Raw genomic sequence first — 15,788 nt, 5'->3', positions numbered from 1 at the left:
CTTCTACCTTGCTGCACTGTCTGGTATTACACCTGAATATGCATTGTAGAACTTTACATTTATGAAACCAGTGTAGCTCCACGAAGGGGAATTTTTATAAACTGTACATGTCTTATGTTTTCAGATACCCTTAAGCAGAATATTGATATTAACGGCATTTATTTATTGTAAAATGAAGTTGAGTTGTAAAAGAGGAAAAAAAATCCTCATTCTCTAAAGGTTAACAAGTCACTGTTGTTTGCTAAACAGTATACAGTCTGTGTAGTATCACTCTGCAGTAACATGCGCTGTCTGCCTTAAAAATGTAGATGAACAAATACAAGGCAAGAGTTGCCTGTCACTAGCTTTTATGGCTGTCGTCTTAGTCTTCTAACAGTTGTATAGAATATCCTGTACAATGTTCAAGAAAGCATGCTATTTACCAGATCGTGTAATTTCATATACTTCTAATCAGCATCTCCTACATCTCTTGACATCTTGAATAGTTGACTTGCACTAAATGGCCAAGTAATGTAGACATACGGGGAGTAATCTTATTAGTAAAGTCAACAGTGTCTGTGTTCTGAATTATTGAATATAAGCTGAGTCCTGAAGGCATATGAGCTGCTTCATGAACTTCCATGATGGGGTTAGGGCAGACAAGCCTATCAGTACTGCTGCTCAGTCTCATTTAAAGAGTGCTTTTTCTAGAAAAGCAACTGCACACCTGAATGACTACTGTATTTTTCTCATAGTTTGCTCTGTTTCAAGTATTAGGGACAAGTCAGTAGCTGACTGCTATTTATTTGTTTTGTTCTGGAGATAGGCTTACATTTCTTGGGCAGCATAAATGCATCCTGAAATGAAAACTACCAAGTGTGATGGGAGATTCCTGTCCTGGTAAGAAATGCAGTGCTAGCTGGGAGGAAGAAGTCTTTCATCAGAGAGTTAAGACTGAAACAATCAGAATTACAAACAAGGCTGTTTTCTGTATTGCTCCTTTTTATTTTAACTTAAGTCTATTAAAGTGGTTGGGAATAAAAGCTTCCCAAGGTATTATCTCTTAAAACAAAGTTGGTTTGGCCTCTTTGCTATACTCATGCAGAATAACTTTTTCTCCTGTGTTGCAGTGAAAAGGAGTTGCTGTAAAGCTATGTTTAGCAGTTACGAAATCTGAAGAATCTGCTTTTCACTTCACATCTATAGGTCTAGACTTCTAGCTGGAAAGGTGAATAAATCTTGCAGCAGTGGTTTAGGACTGTCCTCCCCTAAGGTACTTTGTCATTTGGTATCAGCCTGACAATGATGGCCTATTTGTATTTGGAGGAACTGGAATTACAGGGATGCAAGCACATACTTCCTCCTTCTGTCGTGGAAAGGCAGAGCAGCAGAGCAGGCATGTAGGACCAACAAGGGCTTGGACTAGTAATGTTGTTTGCTCAGTCCATGGGAGCTGGATGTAAATTTATGAATGGAATGTCAGCTCTTCTCCCTGTGAGGAAGGACTCTTGATCACGTTATAACATTCTGGCATCACAAACTTCACATTACTGCCATTCCTAGAAAAAGCTATCTTGACTTCCCTTACCTATTCTGTTTCCAACAGCTTGTTGGTTTGCCAGTTGTTCCACCTTTAGATTAAATAAGTGATTAATTGAATATGTCTTTAACTAGATCATTTTCTGGTAGTAATTCAAAACACGGTAACAACATTTCAGTGCCAGCTATATGAAGGAGTAGTGGGGAGAGAGACTGGCAGGTAGGGGGAACAGAGGACAATGGCCTAGCTGCTAGAAGGAGCTAGTTTATTCCTATTTGAAGTGTTTGAAAGCTGTGGCTTTAGTGTTAACTACTACAGGCACTTGTAGACTCAAGCAATACGTCTAGAAGGTGAGAAACTCTTACTGCAATGAGGTATTGATTCTGGAATCAAGGCAGAACCATACTGCCTGATTGCAGTCAATTACTTGAGTAGACTATCCTAAGATGTGCTTACCCTATAATTTTCACCCCCCACTCTTCCCAACTTCTATTGCCTGTGTAGGGCTTGTACTGAATGCATAAATAACTAATATGCTTTACTGCAACTTCTGACATCTATTTTTATGCCCCTCTTTTCCATATCAGCAGTTACCCTGTTCTGATAAGCACCGTTTCGCTTCAGTAGTGTAACACATTATCTCACAACCATGCCCCTGGGTTTGGGCTGAGCTCAGTGTGAGTCAGTGTTTTAAGTGCTGGTCCCTAGTGTTGATAGACACACATATATATTTTTAATCTCAAAGTCGATATATGGCTGTTTATCTTGCTCCTGATAGTGAAGATGCTCTATTTTAGGAATTATGCCACAGTAACAGTGATGCCAGTGAGGATGTACGTGACCTCAGCAAAGCGCTTTTGGATGGCACTGATAGTGCAGCGAGAGTGCCCCGTACTAAGAGGGCTTTATGCAGAAATACTGAGCACGTGGGCAGAGGAAAAGGGCAAACAAGGATGCCTGTCCACAGCCCTGGCTAGCTTGTCGTGTAGTGAAGGAACCCGGTCTTCAAAACCTACTTCCCACTACTCCTTCCTTTGCAAGATGCTAGAAGTGACAAACGGCCGTGGACGGGAACATGAAGGCAGGGGAAACACGGGGTGTGTTTTCAAAGCTGTGTAAGCAGCTGTGGATCATTGATCTTGCTTGATGGCGCAGAAGCATCACACGCAGTCAGCGTTTCTCTTGGCTCTTTCCCTATCACTTAGCACAAAAGGTCACCTTTTTAACTTTCTGGCTAGAGACTTTGGGTCACGACAGACATCTCATAAATATGGCTGATGCTTTTACCAGCTGTGGCTAAAAGTGTCTTAGTTTTGAGGGACAACTACATCTGCATCATGTTGGCTTTGGAGTTCTCATTAATCAGTGCCGTTCAGAGCCTTCTGCCTTTCTTGGATGTGCTTCATCAGCTGGTCTTTCTTTAGCACAGTCCTCTTGAAATTTTAATATATATATTTTAAAGTTGATGTTCGTTTTTACCATTCTGCTGTACATTTCTGTGGAATTTATCCCCTCAGAGGGTGCCCTGCACCCACCCGGGTGCCTGCCAGGTCGAGGAAAAGGCTTTTTTTTCTGCAGCCTGCCCCCGAGGGCAGGTTGGGCGCTGCGTGAGGGGGCACAGCAGCGTTTCGGTGTCCCCCCGGGGCCGCTGCCCCACGCTACCGCTCCCCTCACGCCAGGGCCGGCTGCGATAAGGGAACCGTAGCCCCGCCCCGCGCATGCGCCGCCCGCCGCGGGCTTCCCCCTTCGCGCCTCCTCCTCCCCCTGCGCCGTGACGCCACTGCCGCGGTGACGCCTCACGCTCTCCCCCCCCCCCCGGCTCCCGGCGGCGGGGCGACGTCACGGGCCCGGCGGCGGGAGGCGGGGCCTTGGCTCGGCAGCGGCGGCGGCTGCCGGCGCCTGACGCCCGCCGGGACCCCCCCCGCCTCAGCGACCCCCCCCCGGCCCTTACCTCCCCTTCCCCGCTCCGTCCCCCCCCCCCCTCTCGTCGCTCCTCGGCGCCTCCCCGCCTCCCTCCCCGTTCCTCGCCGTGCCCTCGCTCGGGCAGGCCCCGGGGCCGCTTCCCCCCCCCCCGCGGCCCGGGGGGGGGCGGGCTCCCCTCAGGGCCTCCCTCGGGGCTCCCCTCGGGGCTCCCGGCCGTCCTCCAGCCGCGGCAGCGCGGGGGGGGCCTCCGCCGTCACACAGGTCGGGCCCGACGGGACGCGGCGGGGAGGGCCGGGGCTGGGGGGGTGGGGGGAGAGAGCGCTGAGGCGGCCCCGGTGCCGCTGAGGGGGGGTTGGGGCCGGGGGGGGGGCTGCAGAGGGCCGGGGGCTGCGCTGGGAGCGGGGGTGGGGGGGGTTGTATGGGGGGGTAAATTGGACATGGGGTTGTTTTCTTCCCCCTCCGGGTTTTGGGGCGCGCTGAGGTACCCGGGGGGGGGGTCTGCTCGCTGTGTGGCTGGTGGGAGTGGGAAGATGGCAGCATTAAATGAGCCGGGAGCACCCCCCCCCCCGCCCCCCCCCCGGCTGTGTTGTACCCCAGGGCCCTCTGAGGGGATGGGGACGGATGGCAGCACCTGCCACCGAGCGAGGGGCTTTGCTCCCCGCACAAAATGCGGCTGGGTTGTCACGGGTTTTCCTCCGTGAAACAATGCAGCACGCCGCGGTGGGGAAGAGGCCTTCGAAACGTGCTCCCATGGATGTGGCAAGGAGCGGGCATCTCCAGGCTCCTCTGCACGGCTGGGCTCGCTCGTGGCGTAGCACTTATTAGCAGAATGCCCGATACAGTGTGCTTCCAGCTGGCATCCCCTTATGGATGGCTTTAGGGGAATGGGCAGTGATGAGGTGGTATTTATGTGGTGTTGCACAACCTTAGAAGGGTCCTTAGAAGGGTATTTATTTTTCTTTGATCCTATGGCGAAACCCTTCCTTGTCATTTGAAAATAACAGCAATACTGCATGAGGATTCTTCCTTTCATGCGTACAGTGGCTTTCTTAATATCTCCTTTCCTCCAAAAATATTCAAAGGTGAAATCTTATTATAATTCTGGTTTGCTTCACACTTTGTGTTCATTCGGGATTGCCAGCGAGTGTGATTATTGATTCAGATAATGAGGCTGTATGTAATTAATTTGATGTTTTTCAAGGTTTCGCTGCATTTGATAAACGAGAATAGCAAAGTAATATTTGTCAAACTGACTCATTGCTGGAGAAAAATCTGTGCGCGGCTCGCCTTGATGAGCAGGCAGGCAGCCTTGATGTACTGTCAGTGGTTTACCTGACGCTAAGGAAAGGCTATGGTGAAGAAAACAGATGTTTCCAAACTGCTTGTCTTGGCTTGCTGGGATTTGTAAACTGTCAGAGGAAACTTTTTCTAAGGTAGCCTTGGTGTCTGGGAATCCTGAGAGCTGTCCTAGGGTGTGTGAATAGGCAGATATCTGTGACAGCTAGATTTAGTTGTTTTAGCGTAGTGTAACGAGAGCGCTATTTTGTTGTATAATGTTTAATATCGAGGTAGGGAAGCTCTTACATAATATTTATTTGCTTTGTGCTGATTAAACTCTGGATACTTTATAGCAAAAACAACCTTTCAAATGTGGTCACGGATCCATTGGTGGTTCTGTGCTGTGGTTCCTGGGAAAGCTGGTCAGAGCACAGACTTGTAGCAATTACAGCTGCCTGAGGCTAGATGGGGAAGGCTTTGGGTTTATTACAACCATAAAGATACAGTTTTATTCTGGAGAAAGCAAGATAATCGGTCATGCTCTAGATTTAATTCACAGATGTAGTTTTGACTTTGCGTTTTTTTCCTTACAGATTCCTAAAGTCCAGTGTTACTATTTAATTACAAATTTGGTTTAAAAAAAAGTCATTATTAATAAGTATTTCTGAAGTACTTCTTGAAAAAAAGCTTTGCACGTTGGCAACTTAGATTTCAGCCATTTATTTTTTATCTGTATTATCTTTACTGAAGTCTCACTTTTTATATTAGCAAACTAAGTCAAAAGTAACAAATACCATGTTCATCATGTTCACGTTCAACAAATATCAACAATTTTTGCTAGGCGTTGTTCAGTGGCTTCTGAGCAGTCTCTGAACTGACAGTAATGTTTCCTTACAAACTGCTACATCAGAAGGATCACAGGGTGATTTCCCCCTCTCTCCAAACACACGCTCAAAGGTGTTCTCATCTATCAAGGTGACCGGGTTTGGTGTGGAGTAAAGAACAGATTTATTTTTTTATAATTTCTTTTTAGTTTTTTGCTCTTACCATTATCCTAGGTTTGGAGAAAAGTGAATGAAGAATAAAAATGTGACCAATATAATTAATAACATTTTGTTACTTTTGAAGAACTTTGTTTCATATATGTGATGAACCTATGTAGGGTATCTAGTTAATAAGCATATTTTTATTATTTAACATGTAAACAATTAAGTTTGCTGTGCTGAAAGTTAAGCTTTTGAGATTCAGAAGTAGAGCTGACACAGTATTGCATTAAAAGATCTCAGTGACAGTCTTAACCCCACTAATTTCTCCTTGGGAAAGAAGAAAAATGCATTTTATTTTTTTTTTCCAGAACTGCAAATATTGTATTTTCTATTTCAATATTCTGGTATTTTGTAGTGTTTAGGAATAGGTCAAAATAGGTCATGCATGCTATAGTTGCACTTGTGTTGCAAAATAACGTTGTAAACATATAATTGGGTTCCCGGAACAGCATTCAGCATGCAGTGTGTGTTAGCTGTGATTCTCACTTCTGGATCTCCGCATGAGATTTTGATTTAGTAATATATTAGTACAGACAGATGTAGCATGTGGGTGTGTGTTAGCCTCATTTCTTACTTGAACATGTATGTTTGCATTTTTGTCTGGAATGTTTGAATTATATTCACCTTAACTGTATTTTTGGAGCAGCTGCAGCAGTTTTGGTACCAGCGAGGGTAGGAGAGGTGGAGTTCTGTGTTAGAATGGCGCACCAGCTTCCCATCAGTGGGAGCCACTGCTCCAGAGACACTTGACCCACAAATGCACGTACAGCATAGCTTGGAGCCCAGCTTAATGAGGTCATTTGAAGTTGGTCTTCCTTGAGCAAGGCCAAAGCAGGGCTGTCTGTCTGCAGTGTGCTTTAAGAACTGCCAGTCAAAAATTGCTAATGGAGGCAGGCTGGTGGAGCTCTGACTTTTTCCTGTCTGTTGGCAAAGTCTCTCACTTAGAGTTGCTTCCATGTCTCATATGATTATGTATTCTTGAAATTATCCTGGTTATCTGTAACTTAATTTTTCATTTGAGAGCAAAATCATTTCTTTAGGCTGAAGCTTTTTCTTTGCTGTAGCTTTGTTTTCAGCCCCTGTTTCCTCACGTCCCTCACTTCCTGGTCTTTCCTCACTCACTTCTCTTTCTGTATGTCCATTCAGTCACTTATTTGTCTGCTTCCGTGGATCACCTGCTGCCGTAGTAAAAGGTGCTGCTTCTGTGTTTCTGCTAAAGTAAATTTTCTGCTAAGTATAGTAACAGTTCAAAACAGCAGTGCTTGCAGTTACAGAATTGAAGTGCTTCAGATGCTGAAGTTGCAGAGACTGTGTAATTCTGAAGCTCAGGTACAATAACGCTGATAAATGGTTTGAATTTCGATAAGTAAAGGAAGGACAGATGTGTAAGAAAGGAAGGGATTTCGGGGGGTTGCTCCCTGCTCTGAGGCAGAAGCAAATACATTGAAGTTGTATCTGACAAATGTTTGTCTAATCTGTTCTTAAAAACCTTCAACAAGGGGAATACCACACCTTTGCTGGTGTATTTATAGCTAGTGCATAGCTGTCGTTATAGTTCGGAGGGTTTTCTTAATATTTAACTTCTGTCTCTGTCTTGCTGCTTGTTAAGCCAGTTAGTTCTTGTCTCGCTATTATTACTCATGCCGGATAATGATTTCTGTACTGTTTGTACCAACCATTTGTAGATGTGAAGACTGTTCCTCTGTCTCCTTTTACTTCGGACTTCTCTTTACTAAACTATGCTAAGAGGCCTTTGCTTCACAGGTCATATTTTCTCAGGTTTTGTTGTTGTTTTTGTTGTCATCAACTCCCACTGGACTCTGATTTGTCTGCAGATTTTTCAAAGTCCCTCAGCCAAAGTCTGACCACAACAGAATAATTAACTTACTTCTGCTGTAACATACAGAGTAACATATGACAGCCCTATTAAAATGTAATTCCTGTGTGTGTGTGCCCATATAATTTTGTTTCTTTTTTTTTCCTGTAGTTTTCTTTTTTCTCAACAGCATCAGGTTCTTGGCTCCCATGTTTGTTAACACAGGAGCTTGTGTGTGTATTTGTTGAATTGGGTACCTTGAACAAAAAGAATGGAACATTTTGGTGTGTTGAGTTTAATCTGTATTTCAGGTTAGTTTTCTGATATGAACTATTTCCAGACTCCCCAGAAGCAGGGATCAGTTCTGCAGGAAAGCGGGCAGTTTCTGCTCTTCCTAATTCGTTTCCCAGCACACACAGTCCCTGTGTTTTTTGAGTGTACGTCTTGTCTGCAATGGGAAACCTAACCGAATAAGTTCTTCTGGGGTTTAAAGGTAGCTTCCATTGGCAAAAATGTGTCTTAACCAGTCTATTTCATCTGTTATGACTTTGAAGTAAGTTCTGTAGGTGCGATGACTTGTGTCAGTGTGCTCATACCTGAGCAAGCCTTCTGCCTCTTGGAGATGTTGCTGCCCTCTCACAGCCCAGTGACAAAGCAGAAGACATGTAGGTGGGCTTTTCTGGAAGACTTGCAGAGCCAGCTACCAAACAGCTGTGTTCAACATGCTTCCTGGCTTTACTCCAGTTTATCCCACTTGTTATGTAAATGATTTTATCCATAACTTTTGAGGCTAGATCACAGACAGGACAAACTGCAGGATTCTTTCAGCAGTGCTACTTCTGAAAAAAAAAGAATGAAATAGCCACCAGTCCTGATCATTAGAGAAGGCCTTTGGATTATTGCAGGAAGGCATGTTCCAGTGGTCAGTGGTGATTGACTCTTACCTGATCTCAAAAGGACTTTAAAGTAGTTCACACAAGAGAGTCCTGTACATGCCAACAACTTTGAATGCCACGTTGCCAAAGCTGTCACAATGGGAACTGTAGAATCACATTTGAACAAAGATTTGAAAATTGAAACATCTGGATGGGTCCCTTGTTTGGATTAAAAAAAAGAGTGAGAGGTAAAATGCTGATAAGAAGTAATTAAACCCCTGAAGAAAGTCTTTAGAACAGAATACATTCTATTGTAGAATGTGAGAACTGTCACCATGAATATTTTTGGCAAATGCCATCTAACTGCTGAAAAATGATTGGTAAAGCCTGTATTTAGCTGCTGTTTTGCCATGCTGACTACGTGCGCTTTTAGAAGTGCCATGATTACTGTAATTCCAGCATGAAGCTTTTGATTTAAAACAACAAAACAAACAAAGCCCAAATAATTGGAGTGGCAAAACCCCAAAGCACTACTTTGTTTTTTCGAGGACGGTTAAGTGGTAACAGAATGGACATAAAACAGTAGTTTGAAAACAGCTTCTGCTGCGGGTGCAGTAAGTGCAGTACTTTGGGGCAGGGGCAGGTAGTGTAGCAATTGACTTTTGAAGCTGCTGCAGTAAGTTTCGTTATTGAATATCTGTTAAGGCTCTGTGTTTGTGACGTTAGCACTATCATGAATACCAAATGAGATTTTCAAAGGAGAATTTGTCACTGGCATAATGGCTGACAAGTCTGTGGTAAAATCTTAATCCGTAATGAAATCAGAAAAAAAGATACTCCAGCATTCTTCCTCCAGGAGTAAGGATGAATGGATGCTTAGGGAAGAGTAAGAACAAGGCAAGCATATATCAGATTTAACTTGAGTATTCGTGCAATCCATAGTATTTTCAGTGAAGGGCTGTTCTAAATCTAGGCTGCTTTGTTTTTTCATGCAGCCAGTCCTTTCTCTGTGTGGATCCAAATTTCTAGCACCCAAATACCCATGGGTAAGAATTTCTGCAGGTACACTGCTACTTGTAATGTTAAAATCCACCTTCTTTTGGTTTTCAGTTTGGCTTGTGCTGTTGTCCTTTGGTGCTGCATTTGTTGTGGAAGAGAGTGAACAAGCCATCTCTAATATAATGATCAGCCTCTGTTCCTCAGGTGATTTTGTAGATATTTATCACTTCCTCCTCTCACCTGAGCCTCTCTGAAATTGAAGAGTCCTAACTTGCCTCGTTGTACCCTGCTGCAGAACCTTTGCCTTTGGTCATACTCTTTGCTCTTCTCTGAACCTGCTCTATTTTGCTTTGTCCTTTTCAGAAGCTGAATGCCACAGAGCTGCTAGTGATATTCAGGATGGACAGACAGCGATCTGCTTTGTACTCATTTCTTTCACAGTAATTCCTAACATTGATTTTTGTTTCTGAGTGCAGGTGGAGTTCGCTGCCGAGCCTGTTGGTGGTTTTGTTCTGTGTAAACTCAACTGGTTCTCCCTCACCACACGTGCTTAAACACACACACACACATCGCTTTCATTCACCTGCACTGGCTGTGATCTGCTCGGTGTGACAAGGACCTCCTCTGGTACTTCACGGGGCACTGACAGCAGGCATACTGCTGCTGGCAGGCTTTTCACCTTGCTCTGTTTCTCAGCTGATTCAGGATGACTTGAGCAGCTCAGCCTCTTGGGGGACCCTGCTGGTACCCTCGTTCCATTGTGAAGCACAAATTTTGCCTGCCCTATGTTTTCAGTACTTTAACCGATTTATTCATGCGGGGGTCTTTCCTCTTTCTTGTAGTGTGACTGCAAAATGCTTTTTGAGATTTTTTTTTCATCATTAGAAGTCCAAGTAGACTCTCTTAGGGAATATGTTCAGCTTTTGTGTTACCCACATTCAGAGTGCACCAAGAAATTAGAAAGTGAGGAAATCCTCTTGTCACAGCCATACCTGCTCATCCCCACCCTACTTCTCCATGTGCCCATCCATTCAAGTTCATTGTGTGCCGGCCAGGCTGAGGTGTCTGTCATTTCCTCGAATCCCTGCACCACACATGCCATCCTTTAAAAGATCTTTTAAAGCCCAAAGCAGTGCAATGGCCAAAAGAGGTGCTTAGAGCAGGAATTGTTGCTCCAGTCTTTGTGCTGGTGTTACTGCTGTTGATGTGTGAAATCAGTCAGGTGGGCCAGCAGTTAGTTAAAGAATGTGAAATAAATCTTTTCAGCTGGCTCACCTGTTTGTTCTGGATCTCCTGCTTGGCACAGGGTCTCAGCTGGAAAGTAGCAATGCTCCTTTGATAGAAATGCGAACTTAGTGCACCTGCAGACTAAAAATTGTGATTATCTATGGACATGTACCTTTCCCTGGTAAAATCTCCCAACTTTCAAGTCTGTATTTAAGTTACCTTATTAACTGTCTTTATGAGCCTTCTACTTTTTTATCAGCTGAGGAACAGGTGTAATTACGTAGCATCATGGATGTCACTAAAGGTTTGGTACCCACCGCAAAGCAGTGAGCTATGGGAGACACAGGCAGGAGGTGTCACGTGGGTACATTGTCCTTGTGCCTTTGTATTTGATTCTTGAATGTTCAAAGTTAGGTTTGCCATGTTGCCTTTTGGTTCAAATGTTTGTATGAGAAATTACGTTGAATTTTGGTTTTCTGGTTCACAGGAAGCTAAATATTGCTACCCAAGTGCAAAATGAGGAAGGGCTTCTGCTTTTGATGGCTTAGCAATGCTTTAACATATCAGCTTGTGTGGAGCATCCAGTGTAAAAGCAGTGCCTACTGCATATGGTTAAAAACTTCAAAGTTTGTCTGCTTAGAGCTGCTCAGTTAGACAAGGCTGACTGCAAAAATGATGCAAAGTCTTATTATGCATGTGGTTAAAAAAAAAAAGCCTGTGGATTTTGTGTATGTATACATGTGTTAGAAATGCCTCTCTCCATTCCCATTAATGTATGTTAAGTATAGACTTGTCCATCTTTCCAGTGGTATTATTGGGCCCCGTGTGTGTACAGTTCCAAGCTTGAGAGGTCGGAGTCTACCCGGACCTGTGGCTCCCTTGATAACTTTACTCATTCTGTTTGTTATTTTTGTTGATTTTTAAAATTTTTGAATTTGAGATGGGTTCATCAGTGTTCTTCCTGTACTGTGGTGGAAATGCGTATGGCTCAGGAATGTTTCACCTTACTCAAATATTCCGTGTCAGTGTGTTATGGGATTCTCTTGCATTTTTGTGTTCCCTTTATTAGGGATAGCAATAAGGGAAGGAAGGGCTGGCTGAGCCTGCAGTCAGTTCTCTTGGTACTGGGTTGTGATAGTGCTGTGATTTGCATCATGGTTAAATCTCACAGCTGGAATCAGTGGGTGCTGTTGGAATGGAAGGTGCCATCAAAAGCGATGATTATATTGCAGAAAACTAAAGGTTCTCCTTTTTGGCACCTAAAGCTTTAGAAAGGTTTAGAAAGTTTTTCTCTAACTAGCTTTAGAAATGGAGAGCTAGTTTGTTTCCCCGGTTTATTTCCCCAGGTAGTTGTCTTTCAACCCATCAGGGTTACAGAATTAGCAGGTGATCAGAGGAGGATGGAACTGGTTACTGGAGTTTCAGGATGTTTTTTTTTTCTATGTGCTCTCACAAGTGAAGTCTGACTGAGCTGTATGTAGCTGCTGTCATGTTAATTTGTTAATTGACATTCTCTAGTTGCTTACAATACTCAGTTTCTGCTGGGAGCCAGCTTTTTCTTCTTGGGTGCTTTATTTTTGCTTAAAGAATAACATTCATAGATTATAACTGCTGTTTGATAGGCTTACTTCTGTAGTTAATGAGTACTCTTCAATTTCATTTATTTAGTACTGGTTGTAGCACAGTCTCCTGTTCTTAGAGATGTGAAGATTGCAGGAACAGCTAGTACCAGTAGTGCTGGTAAGCGTACCTGGGATGCAAGCTCATAGTGTCAGTGTTACTGTGTCCTTTGGCTTAACTGGTAATCTTGAATCCTGTCATAAGGAAGAGAGATGCCCTGTGATTTCTCTGTGATGCTAAAATAATAATAATAAGTTTAGTCTGCTGTCAGATCTTGGGTAGGGGCCATGCAGTTACGATTGCAGCTGGTAACGTTTCTGATTGTAATATCCTTAGCCCTCGTTGGCAAATATTTTGACTTGCCAGTTCAGAGATTGAACTAAGCCTAACATTGGTGCCATCGGTGCCAGGTACAGCAGCAGGCCTCCCAGTGACACCAGTGGGTGCTAAGAGCACCACTGACAGTTATCGGAGAGGGAACAGAAGCACCTAAATCCAACTATAACACTCATTGTAATACTTATCACGTGGGATTGAAAGGGTTAAAACTTCATAGACCTGTTTTCTTTGAGAAGCCTTTTATGGGGCAGTTCAATTAATTTTACACAGTTAATTATGAAAAAATTACCTCTCAGAAATATTTTACTCTGCATCTTTGTAGTCGTTGTGTTATCTTAATGTGCTGGTTAAGACTTAAACCCTTCTGTGGCATGAGTAGCATTAATCAGTGTGTGTAACATCCAGCTTCGTTAGTGGTGAGAAACGTATTCTTCACGTTGTGATGCTCTGAGACTTTCCACCACCGCGGTGGTGATAGATTTTCAGGTGCTGGAGTGATTTGGTGGCAGTGATGCAGTTCACTGGCCTACACATAATGGTGTCTATTCCTTCTTATTATACTTCTGTGAGAAAATCTAGTCTCAGATAAAGTAGAGCCAAGCGATGAATAGGAGCATGAGCAGAGTCAATTAATTCCAGCTAGTGTGTTCTGCTACAAAATTAGCAACACTGAAATATTTTGCATGGTGTCACTGTGGCACCTGTCCCCAAGTTTCAGCTGTTGGGACCCTTCCTTATATTAAAATGCATATGTATGTTTTGTGATAGTTTTTTCTTGAAATCGCACGCAGCTCTTAAGAAAGCATCGTGACATTCGAAGCAGATTTGCTTGATGTATCAGCAAAGTCATTCTTCAGTTAGAATGAGAAATTAGCTGTCGAAGAGAGCGCTTTGGCTGCTACAGAGTACCTGCAGGAGCAGACAGAGCAACTGGACAAGTTCTGTAAATCTTGAATTAGGTGAAGAAAGATCTTGTTGAGGAAAGTCGGTGCTTTTCTGCTCAAGGCCAATTACAGCCTTATCTTTTTTGTGTACTTGAAGTGGAGTGGGTTTATGAAGGGGTATCCAATAGAGGCTCTTGATGCCGTTCTTAAAGGAGAGGTTCATTCAAAGCAGGGAAACTTGCATCTGAGTGCCTTGAAACTCTCTAAATATTCTTATCTCCCCCTATCAACTGTAAAGGAACTGTGGGGAGATTAGCTTTCCTAGACCACAGTTACTCTTTGTGAATCTTGCTGTAGTGTTGAGATATTGATCTCAAAAGCATAATTTTTCTATAAACTCATCTTCAGCTAAATTATCTACTACTTTGCATTTTTATGAGAACAGTCATTACGAACTGTGCCCTTGCATTCTCAAAGCCTTCTTGAGCTTTTAAAACTTTTTAAGTCAAGTCAGTGCCATTGTTCTTGAAGCTGATAAATGTTATGTGAATATGTCAAATTGCAGCCTATAGAACCACAGGCACCAGGCATTTAATTGGGGGAAGAGGTGGAAGTTGTGCTTTTGTCACTGGGCTTGCTCGTCTTTCTGATCTTTCAGCTCTTTCTGAAGTCTGCTTCTCCAAGCACTTTGGGAGAAGAGCTGCATTTAGGGGGCTAAAACTGACAGCACTGCTTTTTGAACTGTTATCATCCCTGCAACTGGGAGGGCACCATCCATAATTAGAAGCAGTATTTTATGCCAGTCTGGTTTTCCTTCTTCTTGAAAATTGAACTCCAGAAGGAGTAGAGCTAGTAACCATTCTCTTCAGGAAATAAATCCCAAATCTTGCCTGTAGCTATACAGATGAACTGAGTCTGTGTTGTCTTCTGTGCTAAATTTGACATAAATTAACTTTTCCTTTGGCTTGCCAAAAGTCTTCTGTCAGAGAAGTTGCAAGTTTGCACGCTGCAGAGATACCTGATACATCTGTAATGGCTACGAAGGTACTGATGCTTCAGCCATCCCACTCTTGCTGGCTGCAGTTTTCCTGATATTCCACACTGAACACTGAATCTGTAGGTTGCATACAGAAGCAAGATGGCTTCTGCATGCATTGCATTTTTATACACCCAAGGATTTCATTATCCCTCTTTAACTTCGTGTTGCTCTTGTGTTAGATAATTATACATCACAATTTAATAATTCTTCTGAATTCTCATGTGGACTCTCCGATCTTGTAGCTGCAGCTTTGTTTCTGATCTCCTCAATGATCGTCTTTGTCAGAGTGTATTCAACACAAAAACATTATTAAATAATTTTACTTCAAACACTAAATACTAATATTGAATGAAAAAAAAACAGTTTATTATATATATATAATATTTAACTGTATTTAAATACATTTTGTTGGGCTGACTGTTTTTAAACATTTGATTCAGATCATTTTCCTAGGCCACAGCTTGCATGTCTCAATGTTTGTGGCCACCTGAGCATTGCCAGGCTGCAGGGGGTTGCACTGGGAATCACACTTATTGATACTTTCTGCTACATGGGAAAATGGATCTCAAATATATTGTAATCCCTCTACTGAATTTCCTGTTAGTTAATTTGGACTTCTAAGCAAATAATTCAAACATCGTGTGATTATTTAGCCAAACGTTTTGAAAAAACCTAAGTAGGCTAATTGCTGTAGTTAGTTCTGTTAACTAATCCATAATCATTTCAAGAAGCTGTATTTTGCTTGGCGGTAATAACAATCCTTGGAATCAAAGCATTTACTGCATTATTACTTTTTATTCAGTGTAGATGCCAAGCTAATTATTACATTATTTTACTCTGAATTGATGTGGAGCTAAACATCTACAACTCTTTGGCCTTTTCCTTGACTATTGTCGCTTATTTATATGACATTTACAATCTTCCAGATATTTCCAAATATTTGCGCGTGTGCTCCAGAATGCTGATCCAGTAATTTTGTAAAGGGTCTTGGTTAGACTCTTGTAAGTGCCTGAATCTTTAATTTAAAGTGTTTTATCTGATATATGCTACAAATGTTGCATCCTGTCCCTTAGTTGCTGTAGACGGTGAAATTTCTATTCCAGTAACACTGTGCTGTGCTTTGGATACATCCTCCTGATTTTTTTCCAAAACTAGAACAAAAATGGACGGTGACTATTTCTTCCTATTTTGTATCACTACTTGCAATCTCACCACCTAAATTC

At 42.8% G+C, this 15,788-nt stretch overlaps 1 protein-coding gene across 4 annotated transcripts in view; it reads left to right on the top strand.

Annotated features, from left to right (window-relative positions):
- The first annotated feature begins 3,613 nt into the window (after positions 1-3,613).
- The window catches only part of MAP3K2 (mitogen-activated protein kinase kinase kinase 2), a 51,014-nt gene continuing 38,839 nt past the window's right edge, over positions 3,614-15,788 (top strand). For 2 of the 4 annotated variants that reach the window (XM_035332441.1, XM_035332438.1), the window contains exon 1: positions 3,614-3,703. The gene's annotated coding sequence lies outside the window, so the exon portion shown is untranslated. Of the gene's footprint in view, positions 3,719-4,394; positions 4,525-4,784; positions 4,792-15,788 lie in introns of those variants that run through there. The other 2 variants (XM_035332439.1, XM_035332440.1) reach the window with 2 other exon arrangements.

This window comes from Oxyura jamaicensis, chromosome 7, assembly GCF_011077185.1.
Source record: "Oxyura jamaicensis isolate SHBP4307 breed ruddy duck chromosome 7, BPBGC_Ojam_1.0, whole genome shotgun sequence".
In the NCBI taxonomy this organism is placed as follows: domain Eukaryota; kingdom Metazoa; phylum Chordata; class Aves; order Anseriformes; family Anatidae; genus Oxyura; species Oxyura jamaicensis.
The sequence above is the reverse complement of the archived record's forward strand: the minus strand, read 5'-3'. Positions and strand labels throughout refer to the sequence as shown.